A 26,063-nucleotide genomic window follows, 5' to 3' on the forward strand; every position below is an offset into this window, starting at 1 on the left:
AATTTTATAATTTTTACTGATTGCTCGGCCGAGGTGCAGTCATTGGTATATAGAGAGAAGAGCAGGGGGGAGAGGACACATCCTTGAGGGGCCCCCGTGCTGATTGTGCGTCCACTAGATGTGAATGACCCGGCTTTTAACACCTGTTTCCTTGCTGTCAGGAAGTTGACGATCCAGAAGCATGTTGATTCTCGGACCCTAAGGAGAGGAGTTTGGCTTGCAGGATACTTATGTTGAATGCCGAACTGAAGTCGACAAATAGGACCCTCGCATAAGAGTCCAGTCGGTCTAGGTGCTGTAGGATGTAGTGCAGCCCCAAGTTAACTGCGTCTTTGACACTCCTGTTTGCTCGGTATGTGAACTGCAAGGGGTCTAGGTGGGTGTTAGTCGCTTCTCTCAGGTGGTTCAGCAGCAGCCGTTCAAACACTTCCGTTGCCACAGATGTTAGTGCAATCGGCCTGTAGTCATTTAGGTCTTTTGCAGCTGCGCTCCTTGGAACCGGGACGATTGTTGAACATTTAAAGCTGGAGGGAACCTTGCACGTCTCCAATGAGGTGTTGAAGATCTTGGAGAAGATAGAGGCGAGCTGAACAGCACAGTCCTTTAGGGCAGATGGCGATACTCCGTCCGGGGGGCCTGTGGCTTTCCTAGGTTTGACCATTCTGAACATTCTACCTCTTTCTGATCCACCCGCAGTGCCTGGGAGTAGAGACCAGGGTAGGGGAGTGGGTGGTCAGCTTCGCCCGGGACAGGACTGGGACAGGGGGCCTCCTTCTCAAATCTGCAGTAAAAGTTGTTCAGCTCGTCTGCCAGTTCCTGGTGCATGACAGTGGGTTTTCGGGTTTTCTTGTAGCTGGTTATGGCTTGCATACCTCTCCAAACTGACGCGGGGTTGTTGGCCGAAAGGTTGACAGCTTTTTGGAAAATCAGTTTTTAGCCAGCCTTATTTCGCGTGTCAGGGAGTTCCTGGCCTGTTTGTACAGAGCCCTGTCCCTGCTGATGTATGCCTCCTCCTTGGCACGATGAAGCTTCCTGAGCTGGGAGTTGAACCAAGGCTTGTTGTTATTGAAGGTCCGGGACTATTTTTGTTGGCACACACGTGTCCTCGCAGAAGCTGATGTAGGATATCACTACATCAGCCAGTTCATCCAGGTCGATAGCAGAAGTTTAAAAAAACATCCAATCTGTGGAATCAAAACAGGCCTGAAGCTTCAGCTTTGCTTCGCTTGTCCAGCGTTTGACGGACCTGACCAAGGGCTTTTCTGTCCTCAGCTTCTGGATGTATGTGGGGAGCAGGTGGACTATGCAGTGGTCAGAGAGGCCTAGGGCTGCGTGGAGGATGGACTGTTAAGCTGTCTTGATGGAGGTATAGCAGTGGTCCAGGGTTTGCCCCTCCCTGGTATGGCACTTGACTTGCTGATTGTACTTGGGTAGCTTCTGGCTCAGGTTGGCATTTTTGAAGTCTCCCAGTACTATAAGCATTGAGTCTGAATATTTGAGTACTGTATCTGTTATCCTGGTGGCAAGCTGCTGCAGGACATCATTTGCGCTTACTTTGGGGATGGGGGGGAATATACACCCCCACCAGTACTCTTGAGGCAAATTCCCAGGAGGAGTAGAACGGGTTGCAGTTAATGATGCGCGTCTGCAATTGCGGGCTGTTTGATATACTTAGGATCGTAATGTTGGAGCACCACCCTTCGTTTATGTAGAAGCAGATGCCTCTGGTTTTTCCGGTGAGGTCCTTATCGGGGTTGGCCCTGAAGAGGCTGTAACCCGGCAGTGACAGCGTGGAGTCAGCAATTAGGTTGTCCAGCCACGTCTCAGTGAAGCATTGGATGGATGACCCAGCAGTGCCCGACCTTGCGTTGCTTATGAGCACGGATAGCTCATCCATCTTGTTTGTGAGGGATCGAGTGTTTGTGAGCAGGATTGCTGGAAGAGCAGATCGGTGGCCTCTGCGTCTCCAGCTGACTAATTGAATCTGTGGTAAATTTTGACACATAATTACAGATATTTAGCTGAGTATGAGCCATAAAAAAATGATGGTGGGGAAGGGGGGGGCGCAGCCACTTCTGTTTTAAACTAGGGCGGCTGGGACCCTTAATAAGTCCCTGGGCAAATCAAACCCAACCCGTAAATATTGTTACCAGCTAATGAGCAGGTCTCTTTGTTAATTGCCAACATTTTAGCTGCTTTGGTCCCTGAGTGAGATTTCTTACAGTAACACTGCTTTTGCTGCCTTTTATGTTTTAGTTTGTAGAGATTATTAAACAAAATTCTCTTTGCATGAAAATTGGCCTCTTTAGAATGATATAAAATGTCTTTTGTATAGCTGACATCATAAGTGATAGCATCCATGAAAGCACTGCAGAGCTCTTTAGCAAATGTAGTGTGATAAAAAATAGAGACCCAAAGACCTTAATCTAGGTATTAAAACTATTTCTAACACAGATGGATTGAGGCCAATGTGTCACATATTAGTCCTACCAATAAATGAACCATGTAATGATTACTGAACAGATGCTTTAATTAATTGCTTTCTACTGATAATTGCTCTGAGACTTGAGAATTAATTCTGTTAACTAAGTAAAGTGTCCCATCAACTGGTAGGGATAAGTCCACCACTGTTTCCAACAAATGAATAAATATATATATATATACACACACATGTATATACACACACACACACACACACACACACACACACACACACACACACACACACACTTAAGAGTAATTATGTATGAGAAGAACAAACATATCTGTTAGCTGTGCATGTGCCAGTGGGACTGGAAATCATGTGTGAAGGACAGGGCTACAGTATTGGTCAGGGAGAGGGATCTGCATGTGCAGTGCACTGTACTGTATAGTTACAAAGCTCTCAGCACCACCTCTCCGCCATAGATCTCCAGTCTACCTCATAGGGCCTATTCATTATCGCTGACGTTTTGTTTACATACAGTAGTTATAATGCTAATTTGTAATCTTTATGTAACAAACCATTCATTAAAGTATGTAACCCAGGAGAAATCACTGATATCTCCTGGTTACAATTATCCCACAATATTTTTTACAGTGCCCATAGTTTAGTATGAGGACGTACAATTATGTAATTCTTCAAGTTCTAAAAAAGCATTTATTTCGGATCTTGTGAGTATTGCTGTACACCATCCTGAGATGTCATACAGCCCCCAAATGTGTTCACAGGCAGCTTGTGCAGGAGCAGGTCCTAGCTTCATCTCCATATCTCGTCCCCGCTCCACTGCACCCGCCCCTGCAGCCTGCATGACAAGTGTGCATTTTATGGGTCCCAAATTTTGCTTTGGAGGTCTGACAGCAAGATAAGGGACAGAACAATTTTGATAAACTAGTAAAAGACCATCAAAATGGCAGACACCAGGGCCAGATTATAGGGTGTGGAGGGGGGTCGCTACTCACACAGGAGCTGCTGGGTTTCTGGATGTCCTGCTGCTGGGAGCCGGGGCTCTTTCATGGTGTGTGTGTGTGTGTGTGTGTGTGTGTGTGTTATATATATATATATATATATTGTAACACTGTAGGGGTGCAAGGCGCCTTTTCCTGGGGAATATGGCCGCACGCAGCAGCTGAGGAACAACACAAGTCCAGTTTCTGGTACAACTGACCCCGGCCAGTTTTATTGAAACAGAAAATAAAACAAACCCCAAAATAAAAATACCTTGCCTGTCCGGCACTAACTAAACATAAGATATTCCTAACTGTCACTAAACAAAACACAGAGTTCGTCAGTACATACTGTATAGCTTACTTGCATCAGAAAGCGTGTCTCTCACACACAGATCCTGCAGCCTTCCCAGGCAGTCTGCCCATACTAATCAGGTTAGAAGCACTATAACACTCTTACACAGCTGAAACCCTGATTAGCCCTCTGTGAGGCCAAAGACCCGAACTGGGCCCAATGTCTAGAACTCGCCTTATCTCTCTCTCAGAGCCTTTACCCAGCTTTTACAGCAAACTGAAAAGGTTCAGACAAAACAAAAAGCATTTTTCCTAGAAGTTAACATTTTCTAAAACATGTAAGACAAGAACCTGGGACAAATATACCTGCCCTCAAACACTATCCCAGTGTTCTTGTCACATATCCCCCTCCCCTGTTTCGACCTAGGGGCCGGAACACTTGTAGCCCCCAAACAGAAGATGCGAGACAATGCATCTGCGTTGGTCAATTGTGTTCCCGGTCTATGTTCGACAGTAAACTTAAAGTCCTGCAACGCTAGAAACCATCTAGTTACACGAGCATTCTTGCCTCTATTTACATACATCCATTTTAAAGGGGCATGGTCTGTCACTAGTCTGAATTGTCTACCCAAGAGGTAATATCTCAAGGTATCTAGTGCCCACTTAATGGCCAAAGCCTCCTTTTCCACAATGGCATACCTTTTTTCATGCTCATTGAGTTTCCTACTCAAATAAATGATAGGGTGTTCGTCCCCATCTCTGGTTTGGGACAGCACAGCACCTATCCCTACCTCTGAGGCATCTGTCTGTACCACACATTCTTTTGAAAAATCTGGTGTTATCAACACCGGTTGTGAACACAAAGCCACTTTTAACGCTTGGAACGCCTTTTCTGCATCAGGGTTCCATTTCACCACATTTGACTGCTTCCCTTTGGTAAGGTCTGACAACGGCACCGCTGTGGTCGCAAAATTAGGAATAAACCGTCTATAGTACCCAGTAATTCCCAAAAAAGCCCTTACCTGTTTTTTATTCACTGGACGAGGCCAGTTTTGAATAGCATCAACTTTATTCAATTGGGGCCTAATCAGACCTCTGCCTATGGTGAAGCCCAAGTATTTGACCTCCTCCATTGCGAGGCAGCACTTCTTTGGGTTAGCAGTTAACCCTGCCTCTCTGATTGAGTCCAGTACTGCTTGTACTTTAACCAAATGGGACCCCCAGTCTGTACTGTGAATTACCACATCATCCAAATAGGCAGCTGCATATTTTCTATGGGGCCTCAAAATTTTATCCATCGCCCGTTGAAAGGTTGCTGGAGCCCCATGCAACCCAAAGGGTAACATCTTATACTGGTACAGCCCCTCCGGAACCGAAAAGGCTGTTTTTTCTTTGGCGCTATCAGATAAAGGTATTTGCCAGTAACCTTTGGTCAGGTCCAATGTGGTGAGAAACCTGGCTGTTCCCAGCCTTTCTACAAGCTCATCCACACGGGGCATGGGGTATGCGTCAAACTTGGACACCTCATTTAACTTACGAAAGTCATTACAGAAGCGTATGCTACCGTCGGGCTTCGGGATGAGCACTATGGGACTGGACCACTCACTGTTAGACTCCTCTATGACTCCCAGTTCTAACATGGTTTTAACTTCCTTAGAAATAGCTTCTCGCTGAGCTTCAGGAATCCTATATGGCTTTAAATGAACCCTGACCCCTGGTTCTGTGACAATGTCATGTTTTATTATGGTCGTTCGGCCAGGCAGCTCTGAAAATACCTCCCTATTTTGGATGAGAAATTCTTTAACCTGATTGTTCTGATCAGCTGATAATGTCTCTGACACCTTCACTGCGGGAAGCAACCGGGGTGAAGACACCGAAGGGCAAGGCTCCGCTGACAGAGACAACCTATCTTTCCAGGGTTTGATTAAGTTAACATGGTAGATCTGTTCGGGTTTTCTCTTTCCCGGCTGGTATACTTTGTAATTAACCTCATTCACTTTTTCCCTAATCTCAAATGGACCCTGCCATTTAGCTAGGAATTTGCTTTCCACAGTGGGTACCAAAACAAGAACTCTATCGCCAGGAGCAAATTCCCGTATCTTGGCACTCCGGTTATAGACCCTCTGTTGAGCACTTTGGGCCTGTTCCATGTGCTCTCTGACAACAGGTACCACGGCTGCAATCCTATCCTGCATTTGTGTTACATGCTCAATAACGCTTCTATAAGGAGTGGGCTGTCCTTCCCACGTCTCTTTGGCAATATCCAACAGCCCTCTGGGGTGTCTACCATACAACAAATCAAATGGAGAAAACCCCGTAGAGGACTGAGGAACTTCTCTGATGGCCATTAACAAGTAGGGCAACAAACAATCCCAGTTTTTCCCATCTCTCTCAACAACCTTTTTTAACATACTTTTTAATGTTTTATTAAACCTTTCCACCAACCCGTCAGTTTGGGGATGGTAGATGGACGTCCTGAGGTGAGTGACCTTAAATAACTTGCACAACTCTTTCATGATCCTTGACATAAATGGAGTACCTTGGTCAGTCAAAATTTCTTTTGGTATTCCCACTCTACTAAATACCTGCACCAGCTCCCTAGCTATCGCCTTGGTTGTGATAGTGCGTAAAGGGACAGCCTCAGGATATCGAGTGGCATAGTCCATAATTACCAGGATATACTGATGGCCCCGAGCAGACTTTAACAAGGGCCCCACGAGATCCATGGCTATTCTGTCAAACGGGACCTCTATAATAGGCATGGGAACTAGTGGGCTCCTGAAATGGGGTCTAGGGGCATGATACTGGCATTCAGGACAGGAAGAACAATATTCAGACACTTCTTTATAAACCCCTGGCCAAAAGAACCTTTGTAAAACTCTTTCAGTGGTTTTTTCTGCCCCTAAATGTCCTGCGGTAACGTGACTATGAGCTAAATCTAGTACCGTTCTCCGATAAGGCTGGGGAACTACCAGCTGTTCCACCACATCCTCACCCCTTTTGACAATGTGGTACAAGAGCTCATTACAGATGGCCATGTGGGGATACGTAACCCTGTCACCTGGTACCACAGGTTCCCCATTAACAATCTTAACATTCTCTCTAGCCTTTATTAAGGTAGGATCCTTTAACTGTTCAGACGCAAACAGATCCTTCTTTACCTCCAGGTCAGGCACGCTTTCAGTTCTAACTACTATGTCTCTGTTCCCGGCAAGAGGGTCCTCACTGGACTCCCCATCTGTCACTTCCCCAGCCAAACTAGCAAAAGGCAAAGGGCCAGAAAGTTCCGAAGACCCACGTACATCCATAAAATCACCGGTATTATCAACTGGCTTTTTACTTCTCACATCTGTTGATAACCGTGATTCCCACAGTTTCCAAAAATGAGGAAAATCCCTCCCTATTATGGCCTCATGCACCAAGGTAGGGACCAGTCCCACTTTAACCATTGCTGACCCACAACAAGTTTCTATATTCACCTCAGCAGTGGCATAATGTTGGGTATCCCCATGTATGCAAGTTACCCCAATAGGTATTTGCTGGACCTTTAAGGGGTTCACTAACCCAGCTTTCACAAGGGTAACTAAACTTCCTGAATCTAGCAAGGCCTCTACCCGGTTACCCTCTAAGAACACATCACACATTTGTTTTTCCAGCTCAGGTGAAGGTACCACAGTACAGGCTAACCTAGCAAAGAAAGACATTCTGCGACATTCAAAGGCAGCATCACATTGCATGGGTTCTTGCGTGACTGGGCAATTGGCAATAACATGACCTGGCATACCACACCTAAAACATTTAACCACACGATTATCAACCCGTTTGGGCAGCATAGACCGTTCTAGCCCCATTGGCCTGTCTCCAGGGCCAGTGTTTACAGTCTCTCCAGCCTTGCGTTCTCTTAACCGCCCAGCAACGTTTTCCCACGGAACAGTCTTACCAGTCTTTACTGAAGGGCGCTGTCGAGGATCTATGGGTTGCTGGGTGGTCATCAGTAGTTCCTCTGCTGCCAAATACCTCTCTACCATGTCCACTAATTGGTCAGCAGTACCCGGGTTTCCATGGCTCACCCACTTGCGCAGGACCATGGGCAAAGATCTCAAGTAGCGGTCCATGACGACTCTTTCCACCATCTGGGGACCAGTTAATGTCTCTGGCTGTAGCCATTTTTTTGTTAGCTGAATAAGGTCGTGCATCTGGGAGCGCGGAGGCTTCTCCATGGCGTACAGCCAACGGTGCACCCGTTGTGCTCGTACTGACAGCGTGACTCCCAGGCGGGTCAGGATCTCAGTCTTTAGTTTATCATAGTCCCGAGCCTCAGCAGGGCTTAAATCAAAGTAAGCTTTTTGGGGCTCACCTGACAGGAAAGGTGCCAGCAGACTGGCCCACTGTGCTTTCGGCCAGTTCTCACGCTCGGCAGTCCTTTCAAACGTGGTCAGATAGGCCTCCACATCATCAGCCTCTGTCATTTTCTGCAGGAAGTGACTGGCCCGTATAGAACTAGAGCTGGTTGGAGCACTGACGGCCACATCTCCAACCCGAGCTGCAAGTCTCTGCACCACTTCTGCTAAGGCCTCTCTATCCTGACGCTGTTGCCTGTAAAGTTCATCAACAACTGCCTGCTGTTGTCTCTTATTTTCCTCCATTGCCACCTGCTGCTGTCTTATATTTTCCTCCATTGCCACCTGCTGCTGTCTGTTGGCCTCCTGCTGTAGTCTCCAATTTTCCTCCATTGCCACCTGCTGTTGTCTCCTATTTTCCTCCATTGCCACCTGCTGTTGTCTCCTATTTTCCTCCATTGCCACCTGCTGCTGTCGGTTGGCCTCCTGCTGAGCCGCTGTAGCTTGCAGCAAGGCTTTAAACAGATCCTCCATGTCGACAGATTTTTCAGGCGGCTTTGTAGCTGCTTTCACCCAAGACATATATTAAACCCTCAGGGGTGAGTCTCAGTAACTTCACACTGGGCTGTATCTGCATAAACCACCGTTTTCTGCAGGCCTCACAAAGCTGCTGCTTTCACTTATGCGCAGAACGGTGTGCTCGCATTCTCCACCAAGTTGTAACACTGTAGGGGTGCAAGGCGCCTTTTCCTGGGGAATATGGCCGCACGCAGCAGCTGAGGAACAACACAAGTCCAGTTTCTGGTACAACTGACCCCGGCCAGTTTTATTGAAACAGAAAATAAAACAAACCCCAAAATAAAAATACCTTGCCTGTCCGGCACTAACTAAACATAAGATATTCCTAACTGTCACTAAACAAAACACAGAGTTCGTCAGTACATACTGTATAGCTTACTTGCATCAGAAAGCGTGTCTCTCACACACAGATCCTGCAGCCTTCCCAGGCAGTCTGCCCATACTAATCAGGTTAGAAGCACTATAACACTCTTACACAGCTGAAACCCTGATTAGCCCTCTGTGAGGCCAAAGACCCGAACTGGGCCCAATGTCTAGAACTCGCCTTATCTCTCTCTCAGAGCCTTTACCCAGCTTTTACAGCAAACTGAAAAGGTTCAGACAAAACAAAAAGCATTTTTCCTAGAAGTTAACATTTTCTAAAACATGTAAGACAAGAACCTGGGACAAATATACCTGCCCTCAAACACTATCCCAGTGTTCTTGTCACAATATATATATATATATATATATATATAATATATATAGATGCTGCATGTCAGACTATAATAATGCTGCCAGTGGTGTTTTTAAGTAGGAACTCCTGAACCTCTAATTAAATATGACATAATCAGGAACTGGGTTCCTGAACCTGACCTGGGCCAAACTGTATTTTCCGTAAGATACATTTTACTTTAAGGTCCATTTTGAGTGCCTCCGTTTCTAAAATATGTCTATAATTTTTTTAATAGCTCCACCCCCAGACTCGTAGTTCCTGAACCGATTTTTCCCAAAAAAATAGTACTGTATGCTGCACTATATACACCAGTACTGAAACGTGCAAGCTCACCAGTCCCCGTACAGCTCCCGGACAATCTGGGGGTAGAGGACACCAGTAGCCACCAGCAGCTGGCCAGAGAAGTCTGGGCATGGCCTGCATGGAATGTGAGAGGGGCGAGCACAGGACCCTATCCCTCCGCCAGCATACAATATATATATAAAGCAGCTGAGTCGGTTATCTGCCTCCTCCTCCCCCACATCATCTGCAGCCCCTGCACTGACCCCTCTTGGTCACCGCACTGCTCACCCCACCCACGGTCTCACCCCTTCCTGCAGGACTGATCACCTTCTCCCCTCACCGGTAAGTGGCCATGTGTCTCTAATGCCTCCACTCTGAGCGCTGTGGTACCATCTGGTGGTTCCTGCATCTGTTTGCTGGTTACTGCTGCTACTTGTTGCCAAGTCCCGAGATGGCAAGTAACCTGGGGTTGCAGCATAGTACATGGAGAAGAGGGTGTAGAGTATGCAGTATATGGTGGAAGCAGTATATGGAGGAGGGGGGTGCTCTGTATATAGGGGGCACTATATGGATGGGTATGATGGTGCAGTGTGTATACAGGGGCAGTATATGTTGGGGGTGCAGTGTACACATGGTATGTGTGTTTGTGTACCGAATGAAGTTTCATCGGGTGCCCTCCAGTGGCCGCCAGCGGCTCCACAGAGGTGACCATATTGAAACAATTTACATCCCAGTCCCTATCTACCCCTCTCGCTCCCCCATTCCCTATCTGCCTCTAGCCCCTCTCTCTCACCAGTCCATAACTGTCCCAAACCTCCCACCCTCTCTCCCCCAGACCCTATCTGCCCCTACCCCACTCTCCCACCCAGTCCCTATCTGCCCTTACCCCCACTCGCTCTTTCCCTGGCCCCTCTTTCTGTATGCAGCAAGTGTGAAACAATCAGATCAGTATTATTAATATTAGCAGCAGCAGTTTAGTAGGCTGAAAAATCTCTCTGCAGTATCACTTTCACTTTCAGGTGTGACAGCTCATTTGGTCCATGGGGCGGCCTCTAGAGGCTGGCAGTGCACATAAAAGAGGTGAGGAGCAGCCTTAGCCTTTTATTATATAGGATAGCTTCCTCTGCTTGCGTGGGTCTGTGCTTCTGTGGCTCTCTGCTTGCATTGGTCTGTACTTGCATGGGTCTTGGTTACTGGAACAGCTGGTGATGAAACAAGGGGGATGATGATTAACTCTGCTTTTTCAATTCTATTCCTACATTATGTCTCTGAATCTTCCCTAAGTAGGGAGCTTTGTTGTTCTCATGTAAAGGAATTGTTGTTTTAACAGCTAGCTGCATGTGGTAATATATTCTTCTGAGTGCATAAATAGGCCACATTTCTAGTAAATGAACCCTGACATGAAACACTTTCAAATCTCATTTACAACACTATCAACAGGCACGTTACAATTTTTTTTTAAATTCAGTACTTTTTTTATTAGTTTTCAGATTAACATTAAACACATTACAAAACAAAACAAAACAAAAAACACAAAAAAAACAACAGCACAACCCACAGTAGATCCCCAGCCCAGGGAATACGCAGATTCTCCTGTCCACTAGGGACCAATTATCATAGTTATCATAGAACACCGGTGCAGGCCTAACTTCCGAAACATAGGTTGTACTTTAGAATCAGTATTGCATGCTAACAAGGCGCATATAAATCAATGAAAGCTGTATATGGATATCTATGGCAGCACATCATAAATTTGAGCTGATTTCAGAGCTAAAGCAATGGCAGGGGAACGGGAACGGGAATGGCTGACCGCGGGCGCAGGGGATAACATAGAGAAAAGAGGCAGTGTACCCAGTGCAGATTAAAAGTCACACACCCACTCTAATCCCTTGCAGCATATCTAAACACCTCGGGTTCCAGAAAGCGGGGACTCAAGCCATCGACCCCACAGGTCCTGATATTTTTTCTCCGCTTTTCTAGCTAGGTATACATATTTCTCGTGAGAGGCCGTATCGTTTACAAGAGAGACCCATGATCGCAGTGTGGGTGCATCTCTGGCTAGCCAAAGCCTAGCGATACACACCTTGGCCAGGCCGCACAGATTAATTACATATCGTTTGGCAGGGGGGTCCAGGGCATCCTCCTCCACAGCAGATAACACACATGTCGTCGGGGAGCACACAGACGAGGGAATACCCGTTGACACCAGGGCGTCAGTAACACCCGTCCAGAATACGGCTATCTTGGGACACTGCCAGAGAATGTGCCAGAAGTCTGCATTCAGACTATCGCACCTAGGACATCTGGAGGAGTGGGTACCCCCTACATGTCTCAAGCGCACCGGCGTCATATATACTCTGTGTATTATAAACAGTTGAATTTGCTGATATCTAGTGGTGGTAGTGGATAATCGTGGAGAACATAAAGCACCCTCCCAGATCTCATCAGAGATGGCACCCAAGTCAGACTCCCACTTGTTTCTGAGAAGGGACAACGGGTCAGAATAGTGAGAGCGGAGCATGCTTGCATAAATGTTGGACACCAGATGTCCGCTTCCCAGGGACCGCAGGAGAGACTTGACCGGGGAGTCGGCAATCATTGGAGGAGTTTCGGGAAATTGTGCGTTAAGCGCGTGTCTCAGCTGCAGGTATCGGTAGAAATGAGAAGAGGGCACACTGTACTCCTGTTGAAGCTGCAGGAAGGACCTCAGTATACCATCATTATATAAGTGGCCCAGGGACGTCACACCCCACCTCCCCCACACCGCCCCAGTCCGCAGCGAAGCCAATTCTGGGAAGCCGAGGGCATTGTCCAGAGGGGTATCTGGGTCAATACCCTGGCCTAGTAGGATAACATGTACCTTTTTCCATATGAGGACGGCCTGTCTTATTATAGGGATCTTGGACAAGTTAGGGTTCCCACAAAGAAGCATCTGTAATGGAGAGCCGGCAGGGTATATCTGGAGAAGCAATTGGGAGTGCAAAGTGAGAGCATCCGTGGCGTTCACCCACTCCCATATATGTGCCAACTGTGCGGCATAGTAGTAAAATCGAAATAAAGGGAGAGCTAAGCCTCCCAACACTTTCGGCCTGGACAGAACGTCTAGTCTCAGCCTTGCTCTCCTGCTGGCCCATATCAAAGAGGAAAGCAAACCGTCAATCTGTCGAAATGTCTTCAGGTTAATATATATAGGGGATTGCTGGAGAACGTAAAGGAGTTTGGGCAAGTATACCATCTTTACCAAACTGACCCTGCCAGTAACAGTCAGGGGCAGAGACCCCCAAACCCTAACCTTCGAGCGGAGATACCCTATCAGCGGCATGACATTAAGGGAAACATAGGTACAAGGGTTATTCGATACCCATATCCCCAGGTATTTGAAGGAGTCTACCCATTTAAGGGGGGTTGGAATCACCGGGGCCTCCGAAACCGGGCCTCTAAGTGGAGTAATGGTGGATTTATCCCAGTTAATTTTGAGCCCGGAGAAACGTCCATAGTCAGTTATCAAGTCAAGAAGTTTAGGTAAGGAGGAAACAGAATCGTCCACAAAGAGCAACAGGTCATCAGCGTATAACGCTATCCTGTCTTCCCTTGCGCCAACCCTAATACCCTCAATATCTTGAGCTGCCCTAATCAAACACGCCAGTGGCTCAATAGCGATAGCAAACAGAGTCGGGGACAAAGGGCAGCCCTGCCTCGTTCCCCTGAATAGGGGGAAGGAGTCCGAGACAAACCCGTTCACCGAGACTCTGGCCATGGGCTGAAAATATAACAATTTAACATACTTGATAAAGTTGGGGCCCACACCAAACCTACTCATAGCCTCCCAGAGGAAGGCCCACTCCACCGAATCAAAGGCCTTTGCGGCATCTAAGGAGGCTATAACGGCAGAGCAGTCCTCCTCCCGAGAAGCCTGAAAATGAGTAAACAGGCGCCTCAAGTTCACAGCAGTAGACTTGCCAGGCATGAAGCCCGTTTGGTCCGGGTGGATAATTTGGGAGACAACCCGGCCAAGTCTGGAAGCCAGAACCTTGGCCAGGATTTTAATATCCGTGGGCAACAGGGAAATAGGACGATAGGATTCAACCCTCCTGGGGTCTTTATCCGGCTTGGGAATCACTATAATCAATGCCTCCGCCATAGACGGGGGAAGCGCACTTTGGGCAAGAATTTCACTGAACAACTCAAGCAACCGAGGGGCAAAGAATTTTATATATTTCTTATACAGTTCTGACGGGATGCCATCAAGGCCAGGGGCCTTACCATCGGGGGAGGCAGAGATCGCAGTCTCAATCTCCTCCACTGACAAAGGAGCATCTAGAAGGGCCCTGGCCTCACTGGAGATGGAGGGCAAATGGACCCCATCCAAGTATTCACATAGCTCCAGTGGGGAACAGGTCAACTGAGAACTATATAATGCCTGATAATATGAGACAAATTCCGCCACGATCTGGGGGGTGCGATCCAGCACCGACCCAGCCGAGTCCAAAATCTCCACTACAGTATGAGAGGAACGGTCACCCCTTGCAAGATTGGCCAAATAAGAACCTGGTCTATCGCCCGTAGCATACTGGACATGCGAGGAGAAGAGAAGTCTGTGCTGAGTTTTCCCCCACAGATAATCATTCCATTCACCCTGCGCATGAAGCCACACCAGCTTAGAAGCATCCGTGCCATCACGCACGTACGTCACTTCTGAAGCGGCCACCCGAGCCTCCAATTCAGACTCGTGTTTTCTAAAGGAGGATTTAAGACTCCCCACCCGTTTGATCAATGTACCTCTCAAGAAAGCCTTGAAAGTGTCCCATAGCAGAGACACATCCGAGGTGTCATCATGCATGACAAAGAATTCTAGCCAGCTAGCCTCCAAATCAGATCCCTCGCCCATATGCGTCAGCCAAAAGGGATTAAATTTCCACACTGCTTGGCCTCGCTGACAGTTTAAGTCAATATGTAACGATATAGGGGAGTGATCCGAGATACCCCTAGTTTCATATCTTACATTCTGAACTTTGGGCAAAAGCTCCCGGGACAGAAGAGCTAAATCTATCCTAGAGAAGGAAGAATGAGAGCGTGAAAAACATGAGTATTGCCTCAAATCAGGATTCTTCAATCTCCATGGGTCTATCAGACCCAACTCTGACACAGTGTCTGCAAACGGGGAGTTCCCGGGTCGCGGGTTGGAGGACACCCTGGACAACCTATCCAACTCATGATTTAAAACATTGTTAAAGTCCCCCATACAGATAACGGGTATGTCAGGGGAAGCAGCCATAAAGACAGATGCCTTTTTAAGGACATCGTGCGAGTATGGAGGGGGTACATACACAGCCAGCAATAACAAGGGGACGGAGTTAATTCTGCACTTAAGAAATACATATCTACCCCATTGATCCGTTTGCACAGAGTCAAGCACAAAGGGAACAGATTTCCTAATTAGAATCGACACTCCCCGGGACGCAGCTGTATGCATAGAATGGTAAGCCCATCCCACCCATGGTTTTTTAAGGGACATAATCTTAGTACCCAGTAGGTGGGTTTCCATCAAGCAAACAATATCCGACGCATAAGATTTAATCTGTCTAAGGATCAAGGAGCGCTTAACCTTGTCATTGATCCCCCGCACATTCCACGACAGAAACTTAACCGACGCCATAACAGGGCATTGTTGTGATTTCGCATAGCACCCGCGGCCAGCCACCGCCAGTGAATACCAAAGAGGATACGCCTGCAGTCAGCTGCAACATAAACACAGCGGAAATAAGCACATTGCACAGCAAAAAATAAGAACACCTGAATGTTAACAATCTAAAATAACCCCCATCCCCACCCCGTATACCACCTAAAACTAGCGGCATACCTGATTCCCTAACAACAAAACACCCTAAGGGCTAACAATCCCAACTATGGCGGAGAGCCCAATAACATACTCCACCAGTACCAACTAAGGTCAAATTCCTATATCCACTAAGGGGGCCAAGAATTTAATGACCATAAGACAGGAAAATCCCCCAGCTAAACTCAAAACAAAACCAATCCCCCCCTAGACCTTTACCCCCACCCCAACTGAGCACCCGTTAACCCCTTGAGGACTGTATGGCAGAACAACCACCGAGATCATAAGGCCCAAAATAAGCATAAAGGCAACCTCCACCAATCGCCCGTCCACAAAGCCACCCCCTCCCAGTAAAGGCCCGTAAGGGCCGCAGATAGCCCTCCGTAAATCACATAGCAGCACATTACAAACAGTGGCGCACTGACTTAGCTGAGAAATCCGAGACAGGAGTGCAATCAGCAGCCATTGCTCCCCCATTTGAAAAGTGTCCCTCCAGCCAAACTGACATCTTGCAGGGAATCATACGGAACATAACCACAAACAACTATACATCCCTCCCAAGACAACATAACAATAACATATCGAGCATAAACTAAGCAGTATACTTGCAAGTAGGGAAATCAAACACATAAGTTCAATCAGCAGCAAGCGCTCGCCGTGCCGGAAAGCGTCCGTCCAGCCACATTGATGCTTCGCGAGGGGTCGTGAAGAATTTTGTTTCCCCATCCGAGACCACCCGCAGTTTAGACGGAAAGAGCATGGCATAGGGGATATTCAATTCACGCAGCCTGCGTTTCACAGGGACAAACTGCGCTCTATCCTTCTGGACATCGACAGCAAAATCCGGAAAGACTGACACTGGGGAACCTTTCCACTTAAGGGGACCCTTGGTGCGGGCCAGTCTCAGAATCACATCTCTATCCCGGTAGTGGAGGAGCTTGGCAATAAATGTACGGGGAGGTGCCCCTGGAGGTAATGGGCGCATCGGGACCCTATGGGCGCGTTCCACTGCGAAATGTGAAGTGAACTCCTCCGCTCCAAATACATCCAACAGCCAGCGTTCAAGAAATTTTTCAGGGGAAGCACCCTCTTCTTTCTCCGGGAGTCCGACGAAACGGACATTGTTTCGCCGCAATCTCCCCTCCATATCCGTCATCTTTCTATGTACATCCATCATCTGGGACTCCAGAGCAGAAGTGCGTCTACCGAGAGGCGTAACAGTGTCTTCCAGCGTGGAGGTGCGCGTCTCAACCTCACCAACCCTCTCTCGCACCCGCTGAAGGTCCTGGTGTATAATGGATAAATCCGACTGGACCTGACCGATCCTGTCGGCCAAGCGGGCTTCACTGGCCGTGACCGCATCCAGCACCCTCTGCAGAGCAGCATCGGCGGCATCCGCAGATGAGGAGCCAGCCGACGGGGAGGGCGGCGCTGAGGTCGACTGCACCTCCCCACCCTGTTGGGACCGCGTCGGCGGATTTCTGACATACTTTTCTAACTTCGCCGCGGCCGCGGCAGACTGATGCGGCTTGACCATTATGGCCGATCGGGCAGCAGGAGGCAAGAATATATGAAATAGTATATCAAGAACTGTCCAGGGACGGCCAAGGAATAACTGAATGTAGTATATCAGAATTATCCAGTCGCTGCTTACGGGTAAGTATAGTATACCAGAACTGTTCAGTGACCGTGTATAATACCGGGAGCCTCAGTTAGCACAGAATAAATATTTGCGGGAGGATATATAGAAATCTTTCCTTCCCTCTCAGCATATGAGGCACAATAAATTGAAGGGAAGTGTGTGCTGGGAGGCTGGGGTTGACCAGCGTGTTACAGGGTGTTACAGGATCTGCAGGGGTTAACTGCACTGCTCCCTATCCTGATGGAGCAAAGCTCAACTAGGCATCAGTATTAGTATTATGGGGAGGGCACAGGCACTTATAAATTCAGCCGTGCCGTGTACCTCCTCCCCAGCGGCAGAGCACAGTGCAGGAGCCGGAGGGCACAAGCCGGGGCCGCCGGAGCGAGCAGGGAGAGAGAGCGGCGGCGGGTCACGTGGTGCTGCAGCGGCCGGGGGAGAGTTCGCCCGCCGGAGCACAGCAGGAGAGGCGCCACAGAGGGGAAGCCGCGGACCCGGCGAGGACGGGAGCAGGTCTCGGTGCGGGATGACGGGAGCCGGATGCAGGTCTCTGTGGCGGCAGCAGGAAGCCGCGGACCCGGCAATCAGTGCCCAGGACGGGAGCCCGGTGGAGGTGACAGCAGGTCTCAGTAGGGAAGACGGGAGGCGGGTGCAGGTCTCTGTGCGGGCAGCAGGATGTCAGCTACCCACGTGTAGTAGCAGGCCCGGGGCCCCCCGCACACCGCAGTCACTCTAATTCAGAGGGTAGTTTGCTGGCAAGTCTCCAAGCGGGCCAGGGGTACCCCTACACTATAATGCTGATATTGGGGTGGATTGCAGGCCCAGGGGGGGACACAGGATATTGGTGCAGGAGTTTAATAGCTGGAGAGACACACAGTCTGTGTGCTACTCCATGTCCGTCGAAGCCACGCCCCCCAGGCACGTTACAATTTTAAACTAACAAAATAAAATAACAATTATAGCTTTTAGCAGACTCCACAATTCCCTAAACTAAAAGCTACAAGCTTGAGACTACATCGGGTGTAACGCATGAATTACCAGACCGTTTAAAAATACATGTTCTCGCAGGCCAGATGGTATACAGTAGGATCTTTTGGGAAGGGCGTGTTTGGTACTTTTGCAGAAATTTATAGTTTTAGTACAAAATGTATCTAATTTTTCTTTCCAACTAAACATCAACCATAGAATTTGTTCATAGTAACAATAGGAAAATAGAAGAAAAAAAAATAGAATGTTTCTCTTTACTGAGGGACCTATTCATCAAGGTGGGAATTCTGTAACTTCAGATGACGGTAGCTCGCTGAGCCCTTCTCCTTTCTATTGGAAGGAGATCCGGAGCACAAAGAAATATCTTGGATCCCTCCACCTAATCCGTCCTTCGCTGTGTGCACACATGACCTATGCTTTTGCATGCTCAGTAACACTGCCTGGCACTGTAAGCTATGGCTGCTGCTGCTGCTGCTGTGTGACTGTTAGAGATTGCAGGACAGGCGCTTTTCCAAAATAATGGAGCAATAGCGAATGGTGACATATTTTGCATGGGGTATCAGGATGGTATCGGGATCCCAGCACTTGGGATGCCGGCAGTCAGAATGCCGACAGTGGCATCCCGATGCTCAGGATCCCGACACCTACTAGATAAGTATGCTACTCCTAACCTGCCTGACCCTAACCCTTCCCCCGGCAGCCTAACCCTAACACTCCCTGGTGGTGCCTAACCCCTCCTGCATGCAGCCTAAACTTAACCCTACCTCCCTCACAGCCTAACCTCCCCCCTGCAGCCTAAACCTGACCTCCCTGTGGCTTAACTCTCAGAAGTGCCGGCAGACCTTTGTTCGGGATCCTGGTGCCGGCATTATGATCAATATCGGGGTCCTGATGTGGGAATTCCAAGCAGTGTCAGTATTCCTACTGCCAGGATCCCAAATGCCGGGATCCTGATTGGATCCTACTAAGAGCTGACATACAGCAAGTTCAATAAGCGTATGAATGCTGTGTATAGCATACCTCTCAACTTCTGGCCATTGTGAATCGGGACAAGCCACGACTTTGGACAAAAAGGGGGTGGAGCCTCGTGCAGAGGGGCGGGGTCTCATGGTAAGGGGTGTGGCTTAATGCCAATACCCCCGTATTCATCATTTTGGGGGCGTGCCCAGCACTCCATGAGCTGCTGGCAGCCTCCGGCTCCCCACCTTGTGCTGATAGATGCGGCATCTATTCAGTGTGATCACCGGCTGCTTTGCAAAACAGAGCAGCGGTGATCACTACCTCTCCCAACTGCCCCCCCGCCCGTGGGACACTGTGACCCGCGGGAGGGACAGCGGGACAGTGTCCAATTAGCGGGACTGTCCCGCTGAAATCGGGACAGTTGGGAGGTATGGTACAGTGATCTTGCAGCCTATAACCAAACAACGCCTGATCATCTCAGAAGATCTCCAGGAGGATTAAGTATTAATTACCGGCGGCCAGGATGCTGGCCGTTAGTATACCGACAGTGGCATTCAGGCCTTCAGTATTCCGGCAGCGGGATGGGCACTAGACAGCCCCTTGTGGGCTAACTCCGCTCACCATGCTGCGGACACAGTGGCTTGCTGTGGTCGGCACAGGTTAGATTCTCCCTCTATGGGTGTCGTGTACACCAACAGAGAGATAATAGCCTGTAGGGATAGCAGCGTCGGCATTGTGACTGCCGGGATTCCAGCTAGCAGTATTTTAACTGCCTCCCCTCCAGGTTGCCTCAGATAACTTTCAAGAGCTTGGCTGTTTTCTCTAATTGTATTTATTAATCTCCTATTGGTCAGAAGGTATTGAGGGTATTTAAAAGCTTTACAATTCAATCAAACGCATTGTGCTACTTCATTAAATCTATGTCTGCTTTTCAATAGTTCTTTAGGCTACAAGTGAAGGTGGGATGTAGGAGATATTGCACCAGCTTCCAACATCTTGATGTGGCAGCCCCCACCTAGTGATTGGAAAAGCCCAAATAAGTCATATGTTATACAACACAGAAGACTGTAACTGTTCTTCAAATCTCAGTCAAGGGGAAATAATCCATACTGTACTTATCAATATGGTATACATTTCCTTTGAAGTGTGACTGAACATTAAAGTTCTTTATGACAGAAGGATCAATCTAAGAGTTGTCTTAGGCTTAGCATGCCTGGGAATTACTGTCTTTCTGGATAAAGAGACTGTTCTCGGAATAGCGCAGGTCCTGGAAGAACAGCTTCAGACTTTGATCACTGTGTACGTAAATTAATCTCCTTTTGATTCACAATAACCAGGGTATTATAACAACTGTTTTGTCTTTTACCATAAAAAGCCTGGTAGAAAAGAATGTATAAATAAGTATAAAACGGCATCTGATATGATGTAAAACAAAATATTATGATATGAGAAAATAGAGTACCTAAAGGAAACACATGTAAACATTAGGAAATACTTCAATATAAATATTGCCTGGTCTAAATAAAACCCACTGTGCCAGCACTATGACATTGCAATGCTAACCTTCTTCATTCCACCTATTCTCATAGGTAAATTTAGCGTTTACTTGCTCTTACTTTCACCCGTACACTCTCTCCTCTTTCTTTTCCCAAATGCACAAATCATGTTCATTACAGACGTTCCCAGAGAAAGGGAACTTATACAGTATATTGGAAATTTGATTTGCACGACTCCTAAATACTGTGATGGCCAGAATAAGGTGGCTAACTTGTGTCGGCCCCTATAGTGTAATGTGTAAATACTCTCATCACCGCATATGTGCACAACACACTGTAGTGCCCCCAGTTCACTTTATGCCACGCTGGCGATGTAGCTATGTCTGTGTGGCCACTGGACAACCACCTTGTATGTCCTGTTATTAACCTTGCACTGAATGAGAAGACCATGGGATGGTGGGATAGTCCCCCTCAAATCATGATTGTCCTGCAGAATACAGAGTTGGTTAGATACTAGCAATTGTGTTGCCATCACTGGTGTAGGTGCTGGGGGTGCATTAGAAAACATTGTCAGCACATTTGTTGGTTGTGTAATGTAACTCATATCTGTTTTCGTGCTAGTATGTATTTACTTAAGCTCAGCTTGACTCAACAGTTCTGAAGCTGACAAATGGGAATGTGTAATTTATTAGTATTATTACAGTAAACCACAAATCTTGGGAACCAGAAAAGAGGAAGTTTCCCAGGAATGTCTAAAAGAGACTTCAGGAGTAAAAATAGCAGCTCTTCCCAAACCAAAAACACTGGCACAAAATGGATCATACACATATTGCATTGGACATTAATGTATTGTTACTGCATTTTTACAAATGAGAGCCATGTTTCCTTTAACAGAGGGTTCTCTCCCATTAGTGGCCACGTTCAGTGGTACTTTTGACACCTTCATACATTAAGTTTACCTATTAAGTTGCAGTAAAAAATATAGTATATTTTATTTAAAAACCTATATATACACAATAGAATGAATACTCCAAGACTAAACATTTATAAACCAAGGACATGAAATGACGCTTTAGGTGGTTCTTGGTATACAACTGTGCAAAATAAAGTGTACTTGCAAAACCTTTACCATCATAAGACTGTTCACTAGAATGTATAATAATTAAATCCCAGGTTTTATTGTTTAATATAAATATTCCTGTACTAGACTCCAGCTCTATGTGGCTTACAGAAACATGGTCTTAAAGGGGTTACACAATTTAGGATGAATTTACTATATAGGGGCATATTCAAAAGCCTTTACATTTCCCAGAGAGATTTGTCTGTCATTGTTGACATTGGAGATGACATAGGTATTTAAGATACACCTGTGTTCAATACACAGATCAGATTTGTGTCCTAAATTTTGATACTATAGATGTATTATGTCTGGTTTTATTTGGTTGAATGTACTATCCTCAAGATTTCCACAATTTTATAGACTATGCCAAAGTCATAGCAGGATGATATTCCAGCCTTTACCGGCCCTGCCACATTGGAAATGTGTTGCTATCATGCCCCTTGGGGGTGGGCTTGCTGGGTCCAGGAAGGACCTAAGCGACTGGACTAAAGCTCTCTAGGCTGTCAGACACACTGCAAGTCAAATGCTGGTGCTAGGGGTGAGCACGGTGGCAGTCCCCGGGCCCAGGAACCTGGGCGGCACCACTACCCCCCCAGTTACTGCTCCGGACTATGCTACTGTTGTCTCTTCTTCTCTCATTTTCAAACCTTCACACTCATTTGGTCTGTAAAAACAGGATTGCAGCACCCCCAGGTAAAATCTACCACCCTGATCCGTGTCAGTGAAGTCAGATGCAGTCCGACCTGTCAGTCACAGACACACAAGGCAGTCCTATTAAGAGATGTTTCCTCCCTCTGGGACTGTCAGACTGGTGTGCAGTAAGCAGAGAGCTGGCTTCCTGTATGAATCCACTCTCTGCCTTTCGCACACAGCCCAATCCAGCTTCTATGGGCTGCAGTCGATGCAGACCATAGAATCCGGGGGATTGTGCATGTGCAGTCGCACCGCGGCATCTGCGCATGTGCTGGTCCCAGCACCTGCCGGGTCTACTGCGCAGGTCCCGGAGTTCCATGTCTCCGGGCACGGGGGTAACGGCAGCCCCCCTACTAAATGTAAGTAGGAGCTGCCACTGGAAATAACCCCTTATTTACTTATGTGCATAACCTGACATTGCTCACAAGGAGCACAGCTTTTGCCAACCACACATTTTCCCTTCTCCTGCAGTAAGCAAGCTTGAGTACAATAGGGTAAGTCAGATGTACCCTCTGTAAAATAAGTTGATATTTTAATAATGTTTCCTTACAGTGGAATAGTCACATTTTATTTCCCTGTTAGTGTTTAAATGTTTTGAAGCTGTCAAGTTCATCCCCAGGTGATTCTAGGATGACGATCACAAATACGGTAACATTTTCTCAGCATAGAATCATATTCAGGGATACATAAATAATCAGTCTTAAATTGTCATCTGCTATGGGCATTGTGCGGGACGGAGATGCTGCATAATGTCAGGATATGACCATCTCTCCTCTCATGTGCACAAAGAATTGTGCAGGCCTCAAATAGAGACACCGCAAGAAGGGAGTATGCATGGCTATCAGCAAGATGTGTGTAAATTGCTGCCAGTGTGCCCAGATGTAGGCAGCAGATGTACAGTAGGAGGAGGAGGTAGCATTATATGACTGAAGGTACCTGTATGACCTAGATGTGCACAGTGGCGTGCTGTGTCAGTGTGCAGCTGTGGCTGCCTAGAGCCCTGTGCTGATGGGCTGCTGGAAGTGTCTGGCAGCAGCCTACTACGGTATAACTGAGATTTTAGGTTAAGATACGAGGAGAATGATCAACCAGGAAAATAAAGTCTAGAAATGTCAATATATAGATACACGAATATAATTACAGTAAGCTTCATTTTGTGCTTATATGATAAGGAAGATGCCTGAAAAGAGGATATGGATATGTTTATAAGGAGGTGATCTTGGATAGGGAGACAGTCAGTTTACCGGTTGATCGACGCTGGAATCCCGACACTTGGTAAAATACCGGCGATCAGAAAACCCCATTTAGGTGGTGGTCCACGCCACCACCCAAGGAGGAATGTAACCCTGTGGCGACCTTAGGCAACCCCATTAGGGGACAGGCTGCGCTCGCCGCCTTCTGACTGCCGGGATATCCTACTGATCCCGTTGGATAAGCATAGCTCTAGTGTGAGTTACAGTTGTAGAGCCCTGCACACAACTGTAAGGGGCTTATTTATTTATTATCGGCTTCCAGACCCAATAATTACAGTTTCTTATAGCCGCTTATCTCTGCAAATAAATCATGTGCCGCCCACATTTATCATGAAACACATGCAGGGCCAGGAGCTCTGATAGGAGCCCGTCACTGTGATGTGTAAAAGTAAAGCAATCACTTTACTTTCATTTTCCGGGGGTAGCCTCGCTACTGTGCTTATGCTGACTGTGCAAATGTTGAGTGATAGGGACCTTTTATGGACTATAGGCTACAATGGCTAACACCATCTAGGGCTAAGCACCGTAAGTTTGGCAAGCAGCCCCCATAGAAACCTATAGGAGACTGCATTACCCATGTAAGCACATTCAGTGGATACTTAACCCCGGTGTTATTATTTATTAAATAGCCTCAAAAGACTCAGAACAATTTCACTGAATTCAACGAATACCTATAAATTTTGCTATTTATTTTTTACTTCACAAATACTGTATGGCTGTCGCACTCCCATGTTTCAACCATACTTGCCTATTGTCCCGTATCGGCCGGGAGGCTCCCGAAAATTGCATGGCGCTCCCGCCTCCCTGGTACCGGAAAGGTAGTCAAGTCTCGCAGATTTATCCGCAGCCCCCCTCAACCAGGGCGGGACCATGATGACACAATTGCGTGTCTGTGTGCCTGCACTGCCCACCTGCGACAAGGCCACACCCCCTGTTACACCAACCCATCTGCCCCCTCCCGCATGGGCCAGCCGGAAAGTCGGTAAGCCTGGTTTAAACTTACCTTTAATGATTAATATAATTGCACAAATCTGTTACATTTGTTTTTGTGTAGTTAGACATGTATTGTTAGATAGTTATTGACCCATATAAGCCCAGAAATCTCCTAAGAATCACTAATAATAAATTTGTCTGCACATATTAATATATAATTCTCTTAAAAGATACTTGTATTAAAAGGTAATTTATTATCTATTACTCTACTTCTCTTTTTTTTTTTTTTTATCTTCGCTGAGGTAAATTCCATAATATACGAGGTATAGCTATAAAATAACGATACTGTATGTGTAAATGATAAACCATGCTTTGTAAATTAAAATAAAGTGGGGGAACACTGACCTTGGACTATCCCAAAACTGTTTGCAAGTTTCACCCCCTCGCACAGATAATTTGCTGTCACACAGCATTTGAAGAAGTTGTGTTTTTCCCGTGAGTCGTAAACATTTTAGTTAAATTGAACAAAATGCTCACCGAATCTTTCCGTGCGCTGACAGAGGCTTACGGGGCAGGTTGTATGTCACCTGCATGTGTGTTTGAGTCGTACAAAAGATCTAGTGACGGTCGTGAGGATGATGAAGATGATGAACGTCCCGGAAGGCCTTGCACATCAAAACAAATTAAATTATGGAAACAATTCAGAAAATTCAGCATCCAAATGATAGAGGAAATGATAAACATGGACAGAGAATCTATTAGGCAAGTTTTGAGTCAATATCTTAATATGACAAAAGTTTTTGCTAACATGGCTCAAAGGCTTCTCACTGCCCAGCAGAGAGAAAATCGTAAGCAAATTTCTACAGACATTTAGGAACAAATTCAAACGGATTTGCATCTTTAGATAAAGTTATTACCTGTGATGAAACATAGAACTACCAGTACAATCCTGAGACAAAATGCCAGTCTATGCACTGGAAAACACCATCATCACCAAGAATGAACCAAGCATGTCAAAACAAATCCAAAACCATGTTAATTGTTTTCTTTGATATCAAGGGTGTTATTTTGACAGACTGGGTATCAGAAGGCACAACAGTGAATCAACATTACTACAAAAATATTCTAGTCAGTTTGCAGGAAAGAAAAAGAAGAAGAAAAAGGCCAGAGTTGTGAAAAAAACAAATGGTTTCATCTTCCATCAGGACAACGCACAGCTCTCTCTATGAAGCAGTTTTTGGCTGAAAAAAGAAAGCAGAGCTAGAACACCCTCCATACTCTCCAGACCTAGCAACATGTGACTTCTTCCTTTTCCCTAAAGTCAAAGCTGTACTCAAGGGAACCCTTTTTGCATCAGTTACTGAGGTAAAGTGGAAAGCAATGGAGCTGTTGAGGCCACGGACAGATAATGAGCTATAGCACAGGTTTGACTAATGGAAAATAAGAATGCATCGGTGTGTGGATGCAGAATTGGTAGTACATAGAAGGGGAACAGAGTTAAAATAAGATT

The 26,063-nt window shown here is 46.8% G+C and overlaps 1 protein-coding gene and 1 long non-coding RNA gene across 5 annotated transcripts in view; one reads left to right on the plus strand and one right to left on the minus strand.

Moving 5' to 3' along the window:
* The window catches only part of PRKG1 (protein kinase cGMP-dependent 1), a 1,872,748-nt gene that overhangs the window by 246,445 nt on the left and 1,600,240 nt on the right, over nucleotides 1-26,063 (plus strand). The window lies entirely within an intron of this gene.
* The window catches only part of LOC135056487 (uncharacterized), a 173,694-nt gene continuing 158,159 nt past the window's right edge, over nucleotides 10,529-26,063 (minus strand). Inside the window, exon 3 of the long non-coding RNA XR_010243986.1 lies at nucleotides 10,529-10,838. This is a non-coding gene — a long non-coding RNA (uncharacterized LOC135056487). The remainder of the gene's footprint in view (nucleotides 10,839-26,063) is intronic.

The sequence above is a fragment of the Pseudophryne corroboree genome, chromosome 3 (assembly GCF_028390025.1).
Source record: "Pseudophryne corroboree isolate aPseCor3 chromosome 3, aPseCor3.hap2, whole genome shotgun sequence".
Lineage (NCBI taxonomy): Eukaryota > Metazoa > Chordata > Amphibia > Anura > Myobatrachidae > Pseudophryne > Pseudophryne corroboree.